Raw genomic sequence first — 22,358 nt, 5'->3', positions numbered from 1 at the left:
TAGGAGAGAGGGAAATCTGCCTTTACAACATCAACATTTTGTTCTTCCTGTGAGAACCGTGACGATCACCAGAACCAGATCAAGCAACAGTGTTAGAAAAGAGCATAGCATCTCATCCAGCATCAGAGGACAAACAATTCCCATGAACTCTAGCTGTGTACATCCTCCTGCAAAGTCACCAGAACAGATTCTGTCACAAGCAGATTTTCTATTTTACAGTGACACCTGCAGTGTTAGGAGGAAAGTGCTGCTAGCAAGAGCAGTGCTGTTCAGCTGTTTCACATTAAATCACATGCTGATTAGCTTTGAGGGCAGGCTGTGACCCAGCACCACACGATGCCGGGCTTGGAGGACATTTTCCAAACAGCACAGGTCCACCACAAGGTCATTTATAGGCTTGATTAAGAGTGTGGGTTGGTTACTTTGTATTACTAAGGAAGCCACAAGTTTTTGTCTTCACTCTCTGGAATAGGGGGAAATCACATCTCCTTTTGAAGATCCCAAGCCTTCCTGAAGGATTTCAGCTTTCAGATATTTAATTAGAATCACAGAATGGATAAGGTTGTAGGGGACCAGTGGGGATCATCTAGTCCAACCTTCGTGCTCAGGCATGGTCCCCTTAGAGCACATTACTCTGGATTGTGTCCAGACAGCTTTTTGTCTCCCCAGGGAAAAAGAATTGGCAACCTCCCCGGGCACCTTGTTCCATTGCTCAGTCACCCTTGCAGTGAGTTTTCCTCACGTTCAAGTGGAATGTCCCGTGTTCCATTTTCTGCCCATTGCCTCTTGTCCTATTGCTTGGCACCACCCAGCAGAGCCTGGCTTTGTCCTCTTGGCAGCCTCCCTTCAGACACTTATTGACAAGTTTTGATTAGGATCCCCTCCCTACCCTCATAAGAGAGATGCTCCACTCCCTAATCATCCTTGTTGCCTTCCACATGAACTCCAGGAGCTCCATGTCTCTCTTGTCCTGAGGAGCCCAGAACTGCATACAGACTACAGCTGAACCTCACTAGAGCTGAGCAGAGAGTCAGGATCACTTTCCTCCACCTGGAATAAATGCTCTTCCTAATACACCCCAGGACAGCATTGGACACCAGGGCACTGCTGGCTCATGGACAGCTTGCTGTCCACCAGGACCCACAGACAACTGAAATACAGATAACAATCCAAAAGTCCTCTCAGAAATCAATGCATCAAAATAGATGTTTCAGGCCAGTACATGCAATTTGCATTGTGCAGTTGCCCAAATTTCTTTCAAGAGACAGCCTAGTTCTTTAATTTTCCTGTTGCTGTGAGAATTCCTTCCTATGGTTTTCTTCTATAAGACAAGTCACAAAAGCAGCAAAAATTCTTTCATATCATCCAAAGGATGTTGAGGGTAAGGAGACAGGTAGGGATTTGGGAAACTTGGTCATGCTTCCTGGTTTTACTGGCAAACCTTTTCATTGTCTTGAATTTTGACTTCTCCACCACTGCTTGCCTGCCCTGAAAGCCCTAAAGGCCAGTCATGCCTTGCATGTTTGTACAACACTCAGCATTCTGCAGCCCTTCTCTCCATCTGTGTTGTGTGAGTCTCTATCATGTTCATTGCTTACCTGCAAGACCTTTCTCAACACTCCTGCAAGGTGCTAAAGGGCCTGGTTTAATAGCACTTGGTAAGAATTTTCCTGGTTTTCCTACATAAAAATGTAGCAATTTTTGGCCAGACTTCAAAGCTGTACGCTAAGTAGGGCAGCATCTCTGTGTCCCTCAATTAGGTCTGTCTGACAATTCAAACCATACAATTTCTGTGTGACTCAAAGTATGAACTCTTTTATATCCCTTAACCTTTTTATATTCACCAGTCAGCCCAGAAATCCTTCCTACCTTGTGGTCCCACTGCATTAACTTCCACAGACTATCCCCAACAAGGACCCTTGACACATTTTGTCATTTACTATTCTATTTTAAATTATTATTATCATCATTATTATTATTAATTTCTTTATAATACCACATATTTACCCAGTTAGCCACATTTTAATTTCTTGTTTTATAATCTTCCACATAATCTTTCACAGAACACAGGGTAATGTATCATGAATCAAAATGCATATATGTACTTTCCTTGTCTACTTGATTTGACTTTCAAGACAGTGGTGCCATTTCTTACCAGGCACTGACTGAACCTGTTTTTCTAGTCTATTCTAGTGAATAAGCACAACTGGGTTTGGCATGAGGAAGGCAGAATAGCTACACCCAGAGGAGCTATATCATCTTTTTCAGGTCAGAATTCAGCTGTGTATGAATGTGTATGTATAAACCATCTGCCCTTTGGTTCTGAAATTATAGTGGTTGGAGTACTTGCTTAATCTAATCCTTTAGAATTTAGATTATGCTCTTCTGTTTTCTACAGGTCTCAGATACTACAGGATTAGACTAAAATGTGCAACCCTTGCTGCTTCAGCAGGGTTTCACTTATTCCCTGACATAATTATTTCTGCTCTCCTGAGGAGGCTGAGGTGGGGACCCAGGCAGGTTGTGAGGACAAGGGACAAGGGGCAAAACAAACCATTCATTCTGAGCACATTGCAGAAATCCCAGAAGGAAAGAAAATACAGGGCAAGCTCATTTCTCTCCTTCATGCTGTATGCCCTATTGCTATGGATAAAAAGGCAGAAAGAAGTAACTGATTTCTAAGAGCTACTGAGCAAGTTAATGAGTCAGAATCAGATCTTGGCCCAGCACCTGGAGCACATGAGGAAGGTGAGGATATCATCACAAGTTCAAGTCCTGACCTCACCCCCTGGATAATCAGGAGAAAGCACATTGATTCTGGATCCTAAAAATCATCTTATTTTTTAAAGTGTGACATGGAAGAGCTCTCTAGATTTGCTGTGAAAGCAAAGTAAAGCTTAGAAAGCAGAGTAAAAAAGCAGAGTAAAGTTTACAAAGGAGCCTCCCACACACATGCTAATTTAAAAGCATTTAAAAATATTATCCTAATGGATTACTTCTTGTAACAATAGGCTTTTTTGTTTCCACTCTTTTTTTGTTTGGTTGGATTTGGGGGTTTTGTAGCTAGACTACAAACAGTGTGGGATGATGGTTCTGACAACAAACACCCTACTCTGACAGTCACTGGGTAACACTCACCTCCTGCCAGAAAATGTGACACTTTTGCTGGAGCCATACAGCACTGCCCCACAGGTTGGTGGGGACAAAATCAAGAGCAGAGGGCATCAAAACAGAAGACAAGTCAAAAAGGAAGTGGGCTGTAGAATTTTCATCTGGTGATTTCAAACTCATGAGAACCTGGGAAATTCCTTTCTTTTTCTTACAGCAAATTGGACAGACATTTTTCCTACTAATTTACGGCTCATGTCTTTGATGGTCAGAATCACATAAGGAATTGGGATGCCTAAAAGAATTGTGCATGGCTGAGAGCACAGGGTTATTCTGCTAATGCAAAGGAATCAGCCCATCAGCTTTGGATGGCTCCCAGCCAGAGGAGACAAATGTGATCCAGGACAGGCACCTGGGGCAGGAAAGAGCTGAGGATGGCCAGCTCAGGGGGTGAATAAAACCTGAGGTGTTGTTGAGCAGAGAAGGAATGAAGGCAATATTTTGCATCAACTTAACACTTTTAAAGACTAAATAACTATTTTCAGTCAATAGCAACATTCACCAGTGTTGGAATCCAGGATATCCCTTTGGCTGTCCTGGATGGCTCGAGCCCCTGCCAGGGGGCTCAGAGACCTTGGCACAGAGCCCAAGACAGCTGTGACTTTGTTTTTGACCCATGGAGCAAATTACCACCTTTATTGAAGAATTACAAGTCAAGAGAGTTTAAGTAGAATAATAGTTAGTTTGTGACTAACAAAAGTGACAAGTAAAGTGAAAAGTAAATTTTGGGGGTTTTAGAATGGAGGCTCAAGGTCCCAAGATGGAGGAATTTGCGTGTGCCCTGTCCCTTCTTCTTTCTTCTTCCTAGCCTCCATGTTCTGGGTGATGTTGGCATTTTTGGATTGGTTTAAGGCAGGAACACACTGTCTAACATAGGTGATAGGTATTGGGAAGTTATGGTAAATAAAGTACACGTAGTTTTTAGTATAAAAGACAGCACCACCTCTGAGGGCAGCCAATGTGCCTCTGACTGACCTGCTGAACAGACCTCAGCAGGCCAGGGAAAGAATGTTATAGATAAGAAGTAATAAACTACCTTGAAAACTACATCTGACGAATCCTGACTCCTTCTTCAACTGCTGGGCTGGGAAAAGAGACTTGTACATACCTCAGGGTCACTCTGACCAGCAGAGATCCCGAGACACCAACTATTTACCCTGTGCTTCTATTTGTAGGCCACAGCTTGTTTCATGTTCATTAGCATTAGTGTGCTCTGCATTCACCTCACAGCAAAAGCCATGAAGCCCATCTCTACCTGTAGTCACTGGTAGCTGGATTTTACAGCAGTTTCCTTTCTGATGCTATACATGAACAAAGGAAAAAAAACAAAGGTGAAGCCCTTGTTTCATCTAGTAGCAGGTGGCTCTGTCAGCAGTAGCCTGGAATTTGGGTAGGGATGTGCCCTTGTTTCTGTAAATCACACTTGGATGTAAATTGAACCCGTAAAGAAAACACATTCAGTTAAAGGAACACATTTGAAAGGCATTTATTATAACTCACACAGATCCCCTCTGTGCCTGGGTGCTGTGCTGGGGCAGGAACACCAGACACAGGGCTGCCAGGAGTGGTTTTGGCCCAGGCCCAGGTCTCAGGGCTTGGCTCCTCCTGGCAGCCCTGTGCAGCTTTCCCAGCCAGCACGGGGCAGTCACCAGCTCTTTGGAGAGGCACGGGAAAATGCCCCTCAAATTCCTCTAGATGGCACAGCACCTTGACAAATCTGGGAGTGAACACGCTTGGCAGACAGTGAGAGCCATCCAGCCTCCCCTCCTTTCCTGAGAATGGCTTTTCCTGCGGAATTGTGGTTGTTTGCTCTAATTGCACTGTCGGGATGGAGCTCCTTAAGGCGAGGTAGGCTTTTGTGCCAAAAGCCTTGCCTTCCCCATCAGCCTCCAGGCACATGGGCTTTGTGCTGCCAGCTCTGGGCACTCAGGCAGGGATATAACACCCCACTGGAGGTCATGCCTTGTGTAACACCTGGAAAAGATGAAGACAAAAGATTTGGGTAGTGTCTCATCCTTACTCTGCAGCTCTGCTCAGAATTCAGCAAAAAGCTGCTGCTCAATCAAACACCTCTAATACAGGCAATTGTTTTCATGAGAAAACAGATTTCATGAAGCCACTAAGTGGCATTGCTGTCCTGCAAGAGTAGACTTGAGAGAGGGACAAGGAATTGTTCCTGTAGAGCTGCAAGCCAGGTTTCTCCTTGTGTTACTGGAGCAAAGCAGTCAGACCAAGCACATCCAGCTTCCACGAACATGAGAACATTAATAACATGACCTCTCCAATGCCAAATTCTCTTACACTGGTGAGCTCATCTGCTGAGTCCCTACTCTTTCTTCTGCAGTTCCTGTTTCATATTTAAGGGTGGATCATGAATTGCTTCAATTCTCACCCTTCTTGTGAGGACAGAAGAGCTGTGGGGTTTTTATAACCTCTGAGCTGACTATTGATCCCAATGCCAAAATTTCTTGGCTTTATAAGTAACCCTGCCTGGCACCTCTGCTGCTTAACATTGGTGAACATGCAGCTTCTTTTATCTCCTAGAAAACTTCTAGGGACTGGTCCTAATTAAACAGTTAGCCATTATATATTTGCCCCAGCAAACTCTCTGCCTTCCCAAATATTTTGTTTACAGTTGAAACTACAGTAATCCGGGGGAAGGATCTTTCCATACAGCAAATGGACAAAATTATACCCACACTGATACAGAGCACAGGAGATTTACAGAAGGCTGATCAAATTGAGATAGGCACCAAAGGGGAAAGTACATTTCCCTTGATCACACAACGCTCATCAAAAGATAATGAATATGCAAACAACTTTTGACATGCACAGAAAGTTGTGGGCCCCAGTTGCACTGGTTGTACTCTAGCAGCCTTTTCCTCCCAAAGTCACCTTGGCCACTTTGCTGGTCTGGGAATGTATAGAAATACAAATGAGCAAAGTGCTCTGCACAAAGGCCACTGCTGTTCTTTAACATGCAAAATGTTATAGATCATTTCTAGAACACCCCGCTTGAAGCGCATGGGGGACCTTAACTCAAAGTATTTTTAGATGTAATATTTCTCAAGGCACAATAGATCTGGAATCAAAACCCAGCAGAGGTTGTTAATTTGTGATTGAGTTGGCTCCCTTGTGAGTAGCAGCTTGTTAAGGTACAGAGACTCTTGATGTGTGAGCTGAAGTGTGAACCAAGATCATCATGCTGATTGTTTCTAGTTTACTCTCTTTGCTTATTTTGCACTAGATATGCTGCTATACAAGCACAGAGAAGAAAAAGAAATTCAAGATAGGCAGGAGAAGAGTGACTAACCAAATTCTCTCTACTTTGAGTGGTTGCAGTGTTTGAAGATTCCCAAGTTTTACTGCACAAAGGCCACCCTCTGAGTCAAAATCATATTACCATTTGTCCTTACAGCTTGTAAGCTAAAACAGTCAGGCATTTTCCTGTATGGCCTGCTGCTGTCTGGCTTTAGAGAGCCCCATCTGCTCTAGCTCTTCTCCTTACACCACATAATGATGGTGTATTAGTAATCAGAAAGCAGCTATGAGCTGTCATTCCAGGCACCACCTGTTTTCAATCATGTATAAGGAGATTTTGTATAAAATGAATAATTTAAATGCTCATCTTCTTGTGCACTGCAGTCACCAATGTCCTTTCTCTTTGACCTTCTTTCTCAAGACAGCTAAAAAAATGGAAGATCTTCCAGTACTTAAAGGGGTCTTAAAAAGAGGGGGCAGATTGTGTTAAAACAAGGCAGACTAGTCTTAAACTAAAAGAGGAGAGATTTAGATTAGATGTTAGGAAGAAATTCATTAGCGTGAGGGTGTTGAGGCACTGGCACAGATTGTCCAGAGAAGTTGTGGAGGCCTTATCAATGGAAGTGTTCAAGGCCAGGCTGGATGGGGCTCTGAGTCTAGCCTAGTCTAGTGGAACATGTCCCTGGAAATCCTGTGATTCCATGATCTCTGCATCAGGACTTCCAGCAGAACTGCACCAGCCCTCGTAGCAGAAGAGAGATTTTCGAGGAAAAGCATATGTTTGCAAAATCTCACCATGTCATCCTGCTGTTGTGTGTCAGCCTGCTCTGTGTACACTCTCCCCAGTAATTCTGGGAGGTGAGGAACAGTGTGACTTCACTTGCAGGATTCATTTAGCATTCCTAATTGCCCAGGTTGCATGTACAAAGTTGGTCCTACAGCTTTGGAGAACTCAGCTCACTGCCTCTCTGGATTACTGAAGGGACTCAGGGGTTTAAAAACAACACTGCACCAGAAAGCTCTGCACCTGTTATTGCTGTAAGGAGCAGCTCACATCACCCAGGCAGGGCAGCAAACACTGCATCAGCCCATGTCAGGCTCTGGTGAGTGAACAGATGGCTTTCAAGCCTCATTTGCCCCTACTTGCTTGTCTTCCACCATGCACAGCTCAGAGCCATGGTACAGCTGGGACGTGCTGGTTTTATTCAGAGAGGAGCTAAACACAGAGACACAGCACTGTGCATCCCCTCTGCCCCCACCCTGAAGGCATCAGGAGAGCTCTGTACCTCCCAGGGTTAAGTCATTCATGCCATTTACCTGGCAGAGATAAGTCACTGATATATGTAGGAACAGCAGTGTAAAGGAAAACAAGATGGACAGGTACGCGCTGCTTTGGCATAGCTTTGACTAGAAAGAAAGTTGAGCTAAACTGCTGAAAATATTACTCACTAGCAAAGTAGTTGTGATGGGACATGTCTATTTTGTGTATTTTCTCATTCTTGCCTGGTCTTTAGCGGTGCCATAATAAAATGGATGAATAATTAAAACTGTGTGCCAATACACATTTATAGTTTCAGTCCTATGCTGATCCTAGCAGTACAGTCTAGAGTACCTGAGAGGAAAGGGGCAAAAAACCCCAACCCTGGCTACCAGCTAAATAAGTGTCTCCTCTGAAAGGTAATTAAAAGCTAGTCTCCATGGAGCCTTTATCACAAAATCAATAGAAGTCAGCTCAGATTTGCCTTGTTCTTCTCTATTTTGTGTTGCTTTCACTGTTTATAAAAATGCTTGTGGCTTTGGCTGTTGGACTCTCATTGGAAAACTGAGGCTAAGAGGGTTGTACCAACTGAGTGCATGAAATCAAATAAGTTTGCTTTGTTCAGAGAGGTTTTGACAAATCTTCCTTTCAGGATTTCACCCTATCTTCACTTTCCTGAGCTTTCTATGGCAAACTGCCATTTTAATCTTCCTTGCGCCATCACAAAAATCATATCAGAATTCTGATTTTCTATTGATTCTAAAATCAATAATAAAACATGAGACTTTCTTTTTCCTTTTAAGACTGATGTGGCAGCAAGTGTCCAAAAACACAAGAAGATTTAGGAATAAAACCATGTCAAAGTGGAAGATGGTGCTGTTTCTATAGCTGTTCACAGAGCCTAGGCTCCCTGTAGCATCATCTGGAAAGGCTTTAGAAACCTGAAGTGGCATGGTCAGCATGACTTGTAGCTCTCTTTTCATGTATCTGCTAAGAAAATAGGACTCTGTCTTAGCTTGCACTGAGTCCACAGGGAACTCAGAAATTGTCTGACTTCTCACACATTTCCTGATCCACTATTAATCTAGATCTTCTTTCTCTCTGACTTTTTCTTAGCTCTTGTAATTCTCATTCACCCTGACCTTCAGAACTGTAAAAAGAAGGGACTTGAAGGTGGAGTGTGTTCCCTTATCTGTTGGTTGCATCCCAAGAGAGCAGAGCTGCCTGGGAACACAGGCTTTACGGGGTACCAGAGTGTTAAATATTTATTCTATAGTGTGCAACCTACACACCATAAAGGCCTTCTTTCCTTCCTGCATCCATTTCCACCTGTTTTTTTCACCCCTAATAAACTTACTTAGCTAGAAACAGGAAAACCAGAACTTAAAGCAAGCTCTGCTGCTCTTACTGTTATTGGCAGGGAGCAAACTGTTGTCAATAACAAAGCAGAAAGATATCATGGGGACTTTTTTCCTCACATGCAATGCACAGTGTCCTGGATTTTTTCCCTATGGATTCTGTATCGGTTTTTCCCCTTACTGTTTGTAACAAAATGGGGAAATGAGATTAAAAATTCAATATTGAATGCAAACAGGCCATTTAGGTTATCCTTTGTTCAGTAGTGCTCCATGTTTACTCTGCTGATATAAGCTTTCCAGACATCAGCCCCTTCTGGTGTGATAAATAAATACTGTCTTTAAAATAGAAGCCTTACATCACTGCACACGTAATGGGTCTGAAAGCATGGACACTTTCTAATCACCATAAATAACAAATGGCCATTTATAGGTATTGAGCTGCCTGTCAAGTCGTGAGCTTTCATGCACTCAAAAAGATGAAGAGTGAGATGATGAGTGAGAACAGGATGACCCAAATCCCACCTGTAAAAGCACCATCTCCATGGACTCTGAGGAAATGGAAGTTCTCTAGAGGAACTGTCAGATGGTTTTTTTTTTTTTTTTTTTTTGAAGTTCAGATACTTCTTGATCTTTTTTCTGCAATATAAATAAATAAATTAGTTAATTAACAAATCGCTATCATTCCAGAAAAATATATAGAAAGAAATACACCTATTTCTGGATATATTGATAGGTTTTGGAAGAAAAAAGCAGCAGCTAATCCAAACTGGGCATGAATAAGGATTTCTGGGTCAGGGTCTAAGCTGCCACCATACTTGGGAATGGAAACTGGGACCAAGACTCACTGGGGCAAATGAGCGGTCGCCCTTTAAGACTTACCTTTAGTCCCAAGAGTTTTCATCCCAGCACTGTCAGTTGTGGAAATCATTTTAAGAAATATAAAATATCAACAAATTAATCCCTGTCCCTTCCACAGTCAATAAAAAAATATATTTAAATAATTTAGTGTAGTCAAGTTCTCACAGTGCAAAAATGAATTGAGGTTACTATTTCACTTTCATCTCTCTAAATTATGGAAAATTTTCATAAGTTCATCTCCAACCATGCAATTGTGTGAGATCTGAGGGTTTTTCTATAATCTTTGATGATTATTTAGCTCCTAATAATATGCAAATATTACGTTTCTTTTAGCATTAGAGGCGCAATGCTGGAACAGTCACAACCCTCTGTTCTGTACTGCAGATATCTTCAGCTTCAGTAAATGGCAGGCAGGTGGCTTCTGAAGGTGCTGAGTTTATAGGTGATTTTTCTCAATTTGCTGGCCAAACTGGCAAATGACTACTGAGATGGAAGAGTATTAGCAAGAAATGTTGCCTAACAAAAAAAAAAGCTGAGCATAGTAACCCACAGATGAGACTGAGAGAGAAAAGCTTTCCTTTATTTATGTTTACCTGCTGTGATAGGGTGGCTACTCCTTATACATTAACATGTATGAAGTAATGAAAGTAATTTTCATGTCATGGAAATGATGTCTTATTTTCTTTTCTGCTGAAATTACTCTCTCCTTGCTCTTTTTCTATGTCATACTCATTTGTGTTCTGTTTCAAGCCAAGCTCTAAGAAACAATGCTCCTTTGGAAGAGACAGGTTCTTTATTCTTCCAATTTAGGGTGTTCTGCGGAAAGATATTTTGGATTTTTAGTGTGTAGGTTTTGGCTTATCTATTAATTCAGCACATCTGTGGTGGATACCTGGGCCAGAATCAGCTCTGCTGTGCAGACCTGAATCTGTCTTGATATGAATTTTGCACTTTGATTAATTCCACTCGTGGTTTTGGATCCTCTGGCCTTAAACACCAGGCATGAGATGAAGGTGGTAAAGGACAACATACTATTGTAGTTGTTATTTTTGTAGCAATAGCAAAGTGAATTGTAAAAGCAATGTGAAATTAGATTGAATAGAAGAACAGGCAAAACACATTTTTACCTATTGACTCCCTTTCAAGATTTTCCAAGGATAATTTTAAAAGCACCCTTTAGTTACTGCTTGTGTACATGGGCCCATGTGGGTGCCTAGGGGAGTCCAGTTAAGGCAAAAATTCATTTTCCTAAACAGTTTTTTTCTGGCTATGTGACTATTTTATTTTAAACAAGTTTGGCTGAAATGAATTAATCCTAATTTTGAAGGAACTATCAATTTTAAATGAGATTTTTAAATGCTAGAGCCACATGTAAACTCTCGATCCAGTGTAAGTTCATTTAGCTGGTTGCTATTTGAAGAGCTACAGAATAAACAATCATGCAACTATAGCCTAGGAATCAGTTTCAGGAAATAATTTCCTACAGCAAGCAGTAGACATAGTCAAAGAAGGCATATTATTTTCTTTTCTCTTTCCATCAGTGTTTGAACATTGAAATACTAAAAATCACAGTAGATAATGAAAGCAATTTTAACAAAAAAAAATTTGCAAAGGTCACCTTCTCATGAATATTTAAAATTTCATAACCAAATTTTAAGATGTTGTATTTAAAAATTTTGAATAATCTTAGAAAGCCTCAAAAGGTTCCCATTTACATGAATGAAGATAACTGCTCAAAAACATGGAAAATGTGCAGTTTCCATTAAAAATTGTTTGGAAGATTTAAGGAGCAGGAAATCACATCACTACAGGGAGGAGGGAAATTGCAGCCCATTCCATGCAGTTACAATTCTGAATGCCAAAATGCTGCTTCGATTGGGAACTAAAAATATTCTCAGGTTAGAAACTCATTTCAATTTTCTTTCTTAATGCTCTTCTTGAGCATTAAGTGCATGAAATTGTGACAGATTGGGCCCTTTAGCAGGTGTTTGAAATGTCTGGGAGATAGCTTTGCCTGGTCCCACCCACTGTCACAGCACTGGGAATCCCTGAGGCAGCTTTTACAGGGTTGCTTTAGGCTTTTCTCTGCCTCTCCAAACCAGTGCAGGGGGGCTGCCATTGCAGGAGAAGGTGAAGCAAATGACAAACACAGAGTGTCAGTGTTGGTCAGAAGCTGAGGGGATCTTGAAGCCCTTGCAGGGTTCGGCAGGAGTAACCAAGCAAAGGGCTGAATGCACACCTGATGGAGGCAGCAAAGACCTGGAACAGCTGCAGGTGTGCAGCACAGAGGGGAGGGAGCAGAAGGGCTTGGGCAGGCAGGGACAGCCTGAGATAATCAGCCTGAGAGGGATAGCAAAGGTCCCAGTGCGGGAGAGGAACAAGAAGGAGCTGGGTCCCTCCTGGTGCCTGTGTATCTAAAGGTTACAAATATTCCACTCAAGCTGCAGCAGCAGTGACTCTAACCAGAGCTGCATTCCCTTGAGTGAGGATGGCAAAGAGGGGATGAAAGGGTGGAGGTGTTTACATGGCTGTTGAGCCAAGGAGGCTGTCCAAGTGTGCAGCCTGTTCCCCTAGTGCATGGTCAGCAGGTCCTGGTAGTTCTCCAGTTTGGGTGGATGAAAACTCAGAGGTGCTGCCATTCTTTCAGCTCTGTGGGACAGGAAATGGAACAGGGAGGGAGCTGCGCAACTCAGCTAATTTGGGATGCTGTGTGCAGCTGGCTTGAGGCACAGCTGTTGCTTTGAAGCTCCAAAGTTATTTCTTGGTGGTGAAGGTAGAGGGAGAGACCTTTTCCAAAATGGCATTGGCAGATGTGTGGGACCCTCATTATTCTAACAGTAACAGACTGATTTCAGATACTCCAAGTCCTACTGGCCTAGTGCCAACAGAGTAGCAAACTCAAATTCTTTCCTTCCAATACATATTGTGATTTCCTTGCTTCCAAGTTGTACAAAGAGAATGGCTGATTTTTGCCCACCTTGTTGTGGCCCTGTCTTCTGCAGTCAGGGCTTCTTTGTCTTCTTTGAGACTGACAGCATTTGCCCAGCTTGCAGGACAGAACTCACTCACAAAGAATGTGATCCCATTTACAGATGAGTATTTCTATTTCTCAGCACAGACTCAGGTGGATTTTTGGGGTTAAGTGATATAAAGACTTTTTCCCTCATGTATATAGTTCTTCTTGTATATGGTTCCATTTTCCTGAATTTAATTATAAATAAGGTACTAATTAATTTAAATACAGTCAAGACTCTATGCCCAACTGCAGTAGACTGTTGGTAGACAGATTTCTTTTAACAGGTGAAAATCACAGTCTTGGTTTGATCAGTTAGAAGCATGTTTTCTTTTCATCCCACTGTAGTCATTGATTCGGGGGAAAGAATGCTAAAGGCATAAGATTTGCCTTGTGTGATATAGGGGGAAAAGGAAACAGGCCCTGCTTGGGGCACAAGGCCTTCTATTTCTCCAGATGGGTTCAGGTGGATTTTCAGATGAAAAAATCATTCTTTTGGTGCTCTGAAGATCAAAAGAGCAGCAGGCTGTGCACACATCCAAGAAAACTGTTTTCTTTGAGAATAACATGTTGGTATCCAGACAGCTGCTGCTTGTTGTGTCCATGGTTATAATGTCCCTTTGCCAGCTGATGACAGGAGCACTGACAGCTTCTCTGAAGCTCATCCTCTTCTCCAAAGCCTGTAAGCTTGAGGGCAATCTGAAGAACACAGCAGTGCAAAACACTGTGTTCAGCATTTAGCCTGCAAAATGGAAGGCACTCTAAGTAGTGAGATAAAGACATTGGGGATCACACCACCACCATGGTCATCACCGTCATTATCACCATCCCCATTTACCCTCCCCACTACAGTGTAGCTGCATCTTTAATGGGGCAGATGTTACCTGTTCATTGTTCAGAAAGTGAATTCACGTTGAAGTCCATGCAATGTTGCCCTGAACAAGACCAAGGTAATATGTTTGTTGGAGCCTCACCAAAACAGTATTCAAATTAATGGGCACCCTTTAGTTGAATTTCAGGGCACACATTTGGATGGTGCATGCAGTGTGAAAAGCATCCTCACTTATTACAACTTAAAATCACTGCAGGTAGCTAAAGTCAATTTGGCTGTGCCAGCTTGTGCCAATAAATTCTCTTCTCTGTATGGAAATACAGGAATAAAATGCCATGCACATAGAGAGAGCCTGTAAGGACACACAGCAAAATAATTGGAACTGTGGGAAGACTGTAAATAATTTCAGCAACTATGCACTGGGAAATAGAAAATAATATCTCCAGTTTATTATTTTCAAGCAGCTGCATGCTGGCCTGTGGAAAGAAGGGGTATTTTTCTTAGAAGTCCTGCACCAATGCTGTTACCCCCACCATACACACTGCAAGTATTAGAGTACAAATTTGAGACAGTTGCTTAAAACTGGAGAACTGAAGGTTTTTCTATATACTCTAAGATATTTCTCATTTTATCTGGAACAAGCATATTTTCAAAATTCAGATATTGATAACTAAATAACTGTTTGACCATCCTTTCCTTCTCACTGGGGAAAAGTCAAGTCCCCTTGCATGGAAACTGCATCTGCTGTGAAATAATGCTCAGAGGAAAACCCAGTCAAGGGTTTCACTCAAGGCAGTGTCTATTTTGGGTATTCATGTAGGCTAAGAATAGCCTAAAAAACCCACTCCACCCAACCGGAGGCTACATCCTTATGAGACTCTTGCCCAGGTAAAACATGTATTGAAGTTGTGGCACTTCTTTAGCACTTTAATGTCGGAACCCAGGAAATTCCTCTGGCTGCCCTGGAGGGCTCGAGCCCCTGCCCAGGCGGCGCAGAGACCTTGGCACAGAGCCCAAGACCCCCTTTGTGCCTTTGATTTAGCCCTTGGATAAAACAATTACCAACTTTTATATGAAAAAATTACAAGCCACTAAAGTTTAAGTAGAATGATAGTGAATTTATCACAGGGTGAAAAATAGATTTTTTGGAGTTTTTAGAATGGGGGTTCAGGGGGCAAGGTGGAGGAATCTGGGTGTGTCCAGCCTTTCTCCTTCTTCTTCTTGGCCTCCATCTTCTGCTGTGATGGTGGCACTTTTGGACTGGTTTAGAGTAGAAGCTCACTGTCTAACATAGATGATAGGTATTGGAAAGTAACTGTAAGTAAAGTACACATAGTTTTTAGTATAAAAAGGTAACACTGCCCCGGGGGCAGGCAGAGTGCCTCTGACTGCTTTGCTGAGCAGACCTCGGCAGGTCAGGAGAAAGAATTTTATAAATAAGAAACAATAAACAACCTTGAGAATGAGAACTGAAGAGTTCTGACTCCTTCTTCAACCGCCAGGCTGGGAAAAGAGACTTTTTAACGTGTCTCAGGGTCACTCTGACCAGCAAGAGATCGTGAGACTTTAAAAATTGTTGTAGGAATTTCTGGGAATCCTCAGGGCTTTCTAGGACCAGCACAAAACTCATCGCAGTGACCACAAGGGATATGTGCACAGTGATGAATAAGCACTTTGGGATCACAGAGCCTGATTTGGGACAGCTATGGGTGTCCCCTGTGTGTCAGGGAAAGGGATGTTCTCTGCTTTTCCTAGTACTGAGTGTATGGAAAGAGCTACACCTTCAAACATGGCCAAATTAATAATGCATTTAGTGTGACAGGTTTCTGAATGCCAGTGGAATGAAAAAACTGCACAAACACAGTGGTCTAACAACTGCCTTACAGCTCTGTGCATCAGCAAACCTGAGTAACTTGGGGTCAGAGCAGATTCCAGCAGGGAGAGCCATAAGAGCAGCAATGGCTTCCTCTCTTGTCCATGCAGACTATGTAGGCACAGCTTGATCCTGATCCCAGTTGCTGGCATGCTGGTCTAAATACACCTCATAAGGATTTCTTTGGCTTCCCGACTGTCACACGTGAGTGGTGTCCCACAGGGAGGAGCTGGCAGAGGAAACTGAGGCAGATGGCTTTTCAGACCCTTCCTCATCCACAGGGCTTCATGTCCTTGTGCTTCTCTGGAAATCTGTCTGCATCTCCATTCCCCAGCAGGGAATAAAGAGGAGAATGTTATCTACAATTTATTCTGCCATGGCTGTGTCCCATGACCGCTAAAATCTAACAGCAAAGCTCTTCCCTTTATCCCCCACAAAAGGGAAATATGTGCTGAGGCCTCCATCACCAGTGTGTCTTATTTCCAGCCCACACCTTCCCACTCTTTTTCCTCCAGCCTTTCCTCTGCTTTTCCAGCTTTGCAGAAGCACTTCAAAACCTGTCTCATCTCCGTACAGCGAGTGCACAGCAATGCCAGGACTGGCCAGGGTTAGCAGCAGGAAATTTCAAATCCTGCACCAGATGGCTGAGAGAGTCTAGCAGCTCCTAACAGTGGGGGAGGCAGAGGAGTGACAGCCTGGCATGGCTGTAAGGAAACATTTCTTTGCTCCCCAGCACACTTGTCTCAGCATTTGCAGAGCTGCTAAGCCATACGGTGCACCGTGAGGAGGAACAAGCTGTGGGGAGGGAAGTAGGGAGCACCCCTTCAGATGATGGGCTGCCTTCACGCAGACAATTTTTACTTCTCTTCATCCCATTGCCTTCCTTGCCTTAATTCTTGAAGCAAGGGCTTGATGAAGGAGCCTTGCTGGTTACTGAAAATGGGGGTTTTTTGGCTGCTCTTTTTATTTTATTTTATTTTCGGCTGCTTTGAAGTTGGGGCATGTGTCTGGGTGTTAGGAAAGGGGCTTGCCAAGGACAATGATTTTTTACCTTCTATTAGAACAGCTGCCAAAAAGGGGGATATGATTCTACACTCTTTTTGTTCGGCCTTCAAAGCCTTTAAAGTGGTCCATCTCCTGCCTGTATTGATGAGACAAACTGGGTTTGATACCTTGCTTGAAAGTGACCTCAATTACATTAAAGCAGACCACGGTATCCTGGAGGAGCTTGATCCCCACATCACAAAGCCACTGTAAAACATCAACCCTTTGTGGCACCAGGCTGCAGAAATGTAGGAAAGGTGGCTGCACGCTGCAGAATGTACAGATAACTGAACGAGATGAGATCTTTTCTAGCAATATCTGAGCTGTAGAAGCTCTGTGCTTCTGGCTACACAATGCCAGGCAGGGTGGGGGACTTGGCACTGACTGGGCTGAGCTGCTTCGTGCTGCTTCTTCAGGGCAACCTGGATATTTCCCTCCTCTCCCACTGCAAAGGTGCAGCAGGGATGTACCTTTGGAGGCTGCTCCTAAATCCAAATGTTTAGTCACATCAGACAAAGAGAAGGGGAAAGGAGGTAGAGTTTACCCACTTCTGCAGCTGGTCTGGCTGCAGGTGGGTGAGGCTGTGCCTCTGTAGCCTGTGCAGAGCTGGAAAAAGAAAGTCACACTCCCAAGTCCTGGCTGGTCACTTGACCAGAAAGACAAAGAACATTGGGAATGCCAAAGCTTCACAAAGCTGCTGGCAAAGACTGTGCAACAAAGAAGTAGATTCATAAACAAATACTGCCATAAAATGAAAGTTATTCTTTCCTGCAGCAGAGCCTGTCAATCTGACAATGCATATAACCAGATTTCATTTATGTTTCCAAACTGGCACTTAAAGCAATTTGCATGTGTTTTTTTTTTATTGGTTGCACAACCCTAATGTGGACTGAGCACAGATGCAGCAGCATTTCAAATAAACAAGCTCTCTGCCCCAAGACAAATTCACCACAGTGACCAAGACCTACATAATTCAGATATGTGAGGGGAGCTGGAGGTGTGTTCAGCTCAAGGTGTGCAATGCTCTGGCAATAACACCAGCAGCTCCAAAAAGGTAAACAACATGATGAAATCCTTTGGGATGAGCATTAATCCAAACCTCAGGGAACCTGGGGGAGGTTCAGAGGAGGATCCATGCTCTGTATGTTAGACCCCTCCTGCCAGCCTTGGCGCTGCTCCCACATTGCCATATTGTGACATTAGGGATCATCTAACAAGCAGCAGATCTCATATAGGCACAGCCAGGAAGAGCGCTCTTCCCTCCCCAAAAGGTCACACAATTCATGATTTTCCTTTAAATCTTGCCACTGCATTCCTGTCTCCAGCATGTAAGTGCCTTTTGTGTTGAGCCTCACCAGGCCAGGTTGATTTTTTACCATTCTGGCCACGCTGCTACCAGTATTTCTCAGCCTGCAAAATGTAAGTGTGCTGAGATACCTGTTTCACAGGGAATGCCTTCAGTCCCTGACTGTGTACAGCAAGCAGCATGAGGATTAGTTTCATACTCCTGGCATGAAAATAAAATGTACTCCTTCTCCCTAGTAGAGTGGCCAGGGAAAAACAGAGGCCTGCAGCTCCACAGAAGTTGTAGAGGTGAGCCCCCAAACCTCCCCATCCAAAGTCCCACAGGTGACAGAACTCTCACTGGGGTCAAAAATTCTTTTTTCTTTCTAGTCTCTAAATGTGGTGCTCAAAAGCCTGATGAAATTTTTGGACAGACAGTGGTTTCCCTACGTATCTAACCAGAAAAACAGTATTTGTCTATCTTGAAATCACTTTTTTTTTTCACCTTCCAGTGTTTTTTTCCAGACAACCAGAGAATTTAAACAGCGTCATTTGATAGAGGGGATTGACTCAGACCCCCTTGCAAACACAGAACAGCTGGAGCAAACAGCACACATTCAAACTGTAAACTGGGTTAGGTTTACATTTGTATTTATAGCTGAAAACTCAACAGTAATCCCTAAGCCATTCATGCACAGAAGAAAAGAAATGCCATTAAACACATTATTTTCTGGGGAACATTTACTGACATTTATTTAAAAGCAGTCTTTAAAAATGGAAACGCCATAAAATTGTAAAACACAGGATAAGGGTAGGTAACACTTATTTGACATTGAAAGTGTAATTATTGTTATTTTTCTCTAGGTATTTATTACGTGTTTAAAATAATTTGTTTGCTTCCCATTAAGTCATTGTGAAAACAAACCAGCAAAATTGGAGCTACTATTGCAGTAACAAATGCAAACAAATAAAAAGAACTCCTCTCATTTTAGTTAACTAAATGAAGTTTGTGGTTAATTGCTTTTTTCTAAAGAACTTGGAGCTAAGAATGAGAGTGTTGGTAGAAGGAAGGAAATCATTCAGTAGATGACTGCTGACTAAATTATTATAATCCTTATGGCAGCAAAAGGAGCTCATGCTGTAATAAGTATACCCAAAATATGCTGGGAATTAAAAACACAGCCCTGACTGAGCTTGTTCCTGCTCGCATTAGGAGCTGTGGTTGTGGCACACCAAGGTGAACTCAGGCCTTCTGTAAATGGTCCAGTCCTGTCCTGTTTTGAAAACACTCTCCAAACCTGCCTGGGCATTGTGGTGAGCTGGTCTGTGACAAAGACATCTCCAGCATGAGCAGGGCAGTGACAGGGCATCTTCTTGTTCTCATCAGGGCCCTGAGAGCATTCACAAGAGGCTCTGGGATGCTCAGGTCTGTTCTGGGGAGAAGGAACCACAGCCATTTTATCCACTGACAATTTTTATTCCCATCTCCAGCCTGCCACTCTGTCTGCTGTCCTGGGCTCCTCTCTCTAACTGGGATAACATCAAGTTATGAACTGAAGCCCAGCTCCTGAAGTGTGAAGAACTGGTTATTGGGCTCAGTTTGTAATGTGCCACTGATGGAAACCAAATCTCTTTTACACTGAGAGCTAGCCAAATGAAAATATGCTTCCTTTCCCTGCATGTTCTCTTTAAAATGCCTTGCTCTCTTTTTGAGTGGAGTGGTTATATTTACTGGAAGGGTAAGGACAAGCATTTTCAGATTAAAAAAGAAGTGTATCAAGTCTTCAGTGGCATTTCTTAATGAGAGTGAGGTTGGTGCAGCTTAAGAGCTAAGGGGAGGAGACAGCAGAAGAGCAGTGAGGGTGCACTGCAGTATTTACAAACTGCTATGTTTGTGTAGATAATCTCAAGCTCTGCAGGCACCTACACTCCTGTTCCATTCTGCACTTTGAGATGCATAGGGTTATTCTGTAACACATCCAAGATGGTAATAGAAGGACTGAGCCAGAGTTGGGGATTTTCAGTGCCAGAAGCACTAAGAACAAAATGGCCTTAAATTCTGCTGCTTGGCCCTAGTCATGCTCATGGCGGAAGCTGTTATTTCACTTCTTGGCCCTCTGCCTACAAAAAATAAACATGCAATTAATGTTAAAAGGAAAATGAGATCAAACTAAGATCTTTTTCCCTGTGGACCTTTAGGATTGAAAGATTTTTCTTCTGCTGCTTTAACAGACTGGTGCAAAGCCAAAAAATAATAGGCCACTGATGTGGAGCAAAAGTAAAAGTCTTATACTTGACAAAGTAAAAAAAGTTGAAAACAAAGCAATATGTCCTTTTGTTGTATCCCTTATTATGCCTAGAGATGGGAGGCTAACAACAGGGTGTTCATTCATAAAGACTGGAGCCTCTTTTGCAGATTGCATCTGTGATTATGTAGCATCCATTGCCTTATTTTCATCTTCAACATCATGCTTTAATGTATTGCTTGGCAGTGCCAGGTTTGCAGGTGAATGCTAGCAAATGTTATGTATTTCAGCAGTGATTTATTTTCCCTTTAAATTATGAAAAAGGAACATTGACTTATGACTTTTTTCCTCCTCTTTTGGGGGGAAAAGAAAGGAAAATCTAGATTAGATTAAATCTAATATGACTGGAAATATTTCACACTTTCCTTTAGAACTCACAATCACACACATCCTCATTGTTTCTATTTCATTTGCTCACAGGGATGTAGGATATCACAAAACATTTTCACACTCTGTGGGCTAAAGGAATTGAAATACAATAGAGACAACACATGAAATCACCCATTTCATTCCTTTTCCCAGTACCCCTGGACCCACCAGCTGTAATTTCACCTGGTCAGAATGTGGATGCCTGGCTGTGCCCCAGCTGCAGCAGAGGAGGGCGGACGGGCAGCCAGGGCTGCAAACATCCTGTGCAGGGCTGCAGGGCTGGGTGTCCCAACCTCCCCAGCCAGCTGGCCACAGAGCTTCTGGTGGCTGCAGAGGGTGTGCTCTGGCTGTGCCTGAGCCTGCCTGCTCCTCATCTGCAGTGCAGTGCAGCTGGCCTGAAGAGTGCCCCTGGCCTGGAGCTGCCCTACAGCCCAGTGTCACTGGCACAGGGTGGGCTGAGAGAGGTGTGGCTGTGCTAAGACCATAAAGGGTCACAACAACCATCCAGGTACCTCATGGTTTGCATAATGAGCTTTTCTGAGATTCTCTTCACCCGTGTGTCATATCTAGAAAAACCCATCATGGACCAACAGCCTGCTTAAAGTGTAGTTATACTTATTTGGCTAAACAGTTGTGTCTGGTGATAAGATTGTTTAGATTTAAACTAGTTTGGCTGTAATTAATTAAGTCTAATTTTGAAGGAAGTATCAATTGTGAACCAGATTTAAAATGTCACAACCACATGTAAATTCTCAATCCAGTTTAAGTTCATTTAGCTCCTATTTATAAAACTGTGGCATCAAGGATTGTAGAGTCACAGCCTAGGATCCAATTTGTAGAAAACTTTAAAAAACAAACCAACAAAGTTATTTAGGCCTTTTTCTCAAAATTACCTTGTTAGGTAAAAGGCAAATTGCCAATCAAGAGGCCAGCCCTGAAATCAGCCAGCCAAGCCCCCAGCACTGATATGGTGCTAACTGCATACAGTTAGCATATAGAGGCATTTTGTTTTCCAAGTCAAAGTTCATGTACTCTTCACTAAAGATTTCAACAGCAAGTAATAGAGGTAGTCAGAGAAGACATATTATTTTCTTTTCTCTTTTCATCAGTGTTTGAACATTAAAATATTAGCCATCTCTGTAAGCAATTGAGGAGTTTTTAGAAAAAGGTCTTTTGCAAAGGTCACCTTCTCATTAAAATTCACAATTTCATAACCAAATTTTATTAAGATGCTGTATTTAAAAATTTTGAATAATCTTAGAAAGCCTCAAAAGGTTCCCATTTACATGAATGAAGATAACTGCTCAAAAACATGGAAAATGTGCAGTTTCCATTAAAAATTGTTTGGAAGATTTAAGGAGCAGGAAATCACATCACTACAGGGAGGAGGGAAATTGCAGCCCATTCCATGCAGTTACAATTCTGAATGCCAAAATGCTGCTTCGATTGGGAACTAAAAATATTCTCAGGTTAGAAACTCATTTCAATTTTCTTTCTTAATGCTCTTCTTGAGCATTAAGTGCATGAAATTGTGACAGATTGGGCCCTTTAGCAGGTGTTTGAAATGTCTGGGAGATAGCTTTGCCTGGTCCCACCCACTGTCACAGCACTGGGAATCCCTGAGGCAGCTTTTACAGGGTTGCTTTAGGCTTTTCTCTGCCTCTCCAAACCAGTGCAGGGGGGCTGCCATTGCAGGAGAAGGTGAAGCAAATGACAAACACAGAGTGTCAGTGT

The sequence above is a fragment of the Ammospiza nelsoni genome, chromosome 4, assembly GCF_027579445.1.
Source record: "Ammospiza nelsoni isolate bAmmNel1 chromosome 4, bAmmNel1.pri, whole genome shotgun sequence".
In the NCBI taxonomy this organism is placed as follows: Eukaryota; Metazoa; Chordata; class Aves; order Passeriformes; family Passerellidae; genus Ammospiza; species Ammospiza nelsoni.
Note: the sequence above shows the minus strand (reverse complement) of the source record.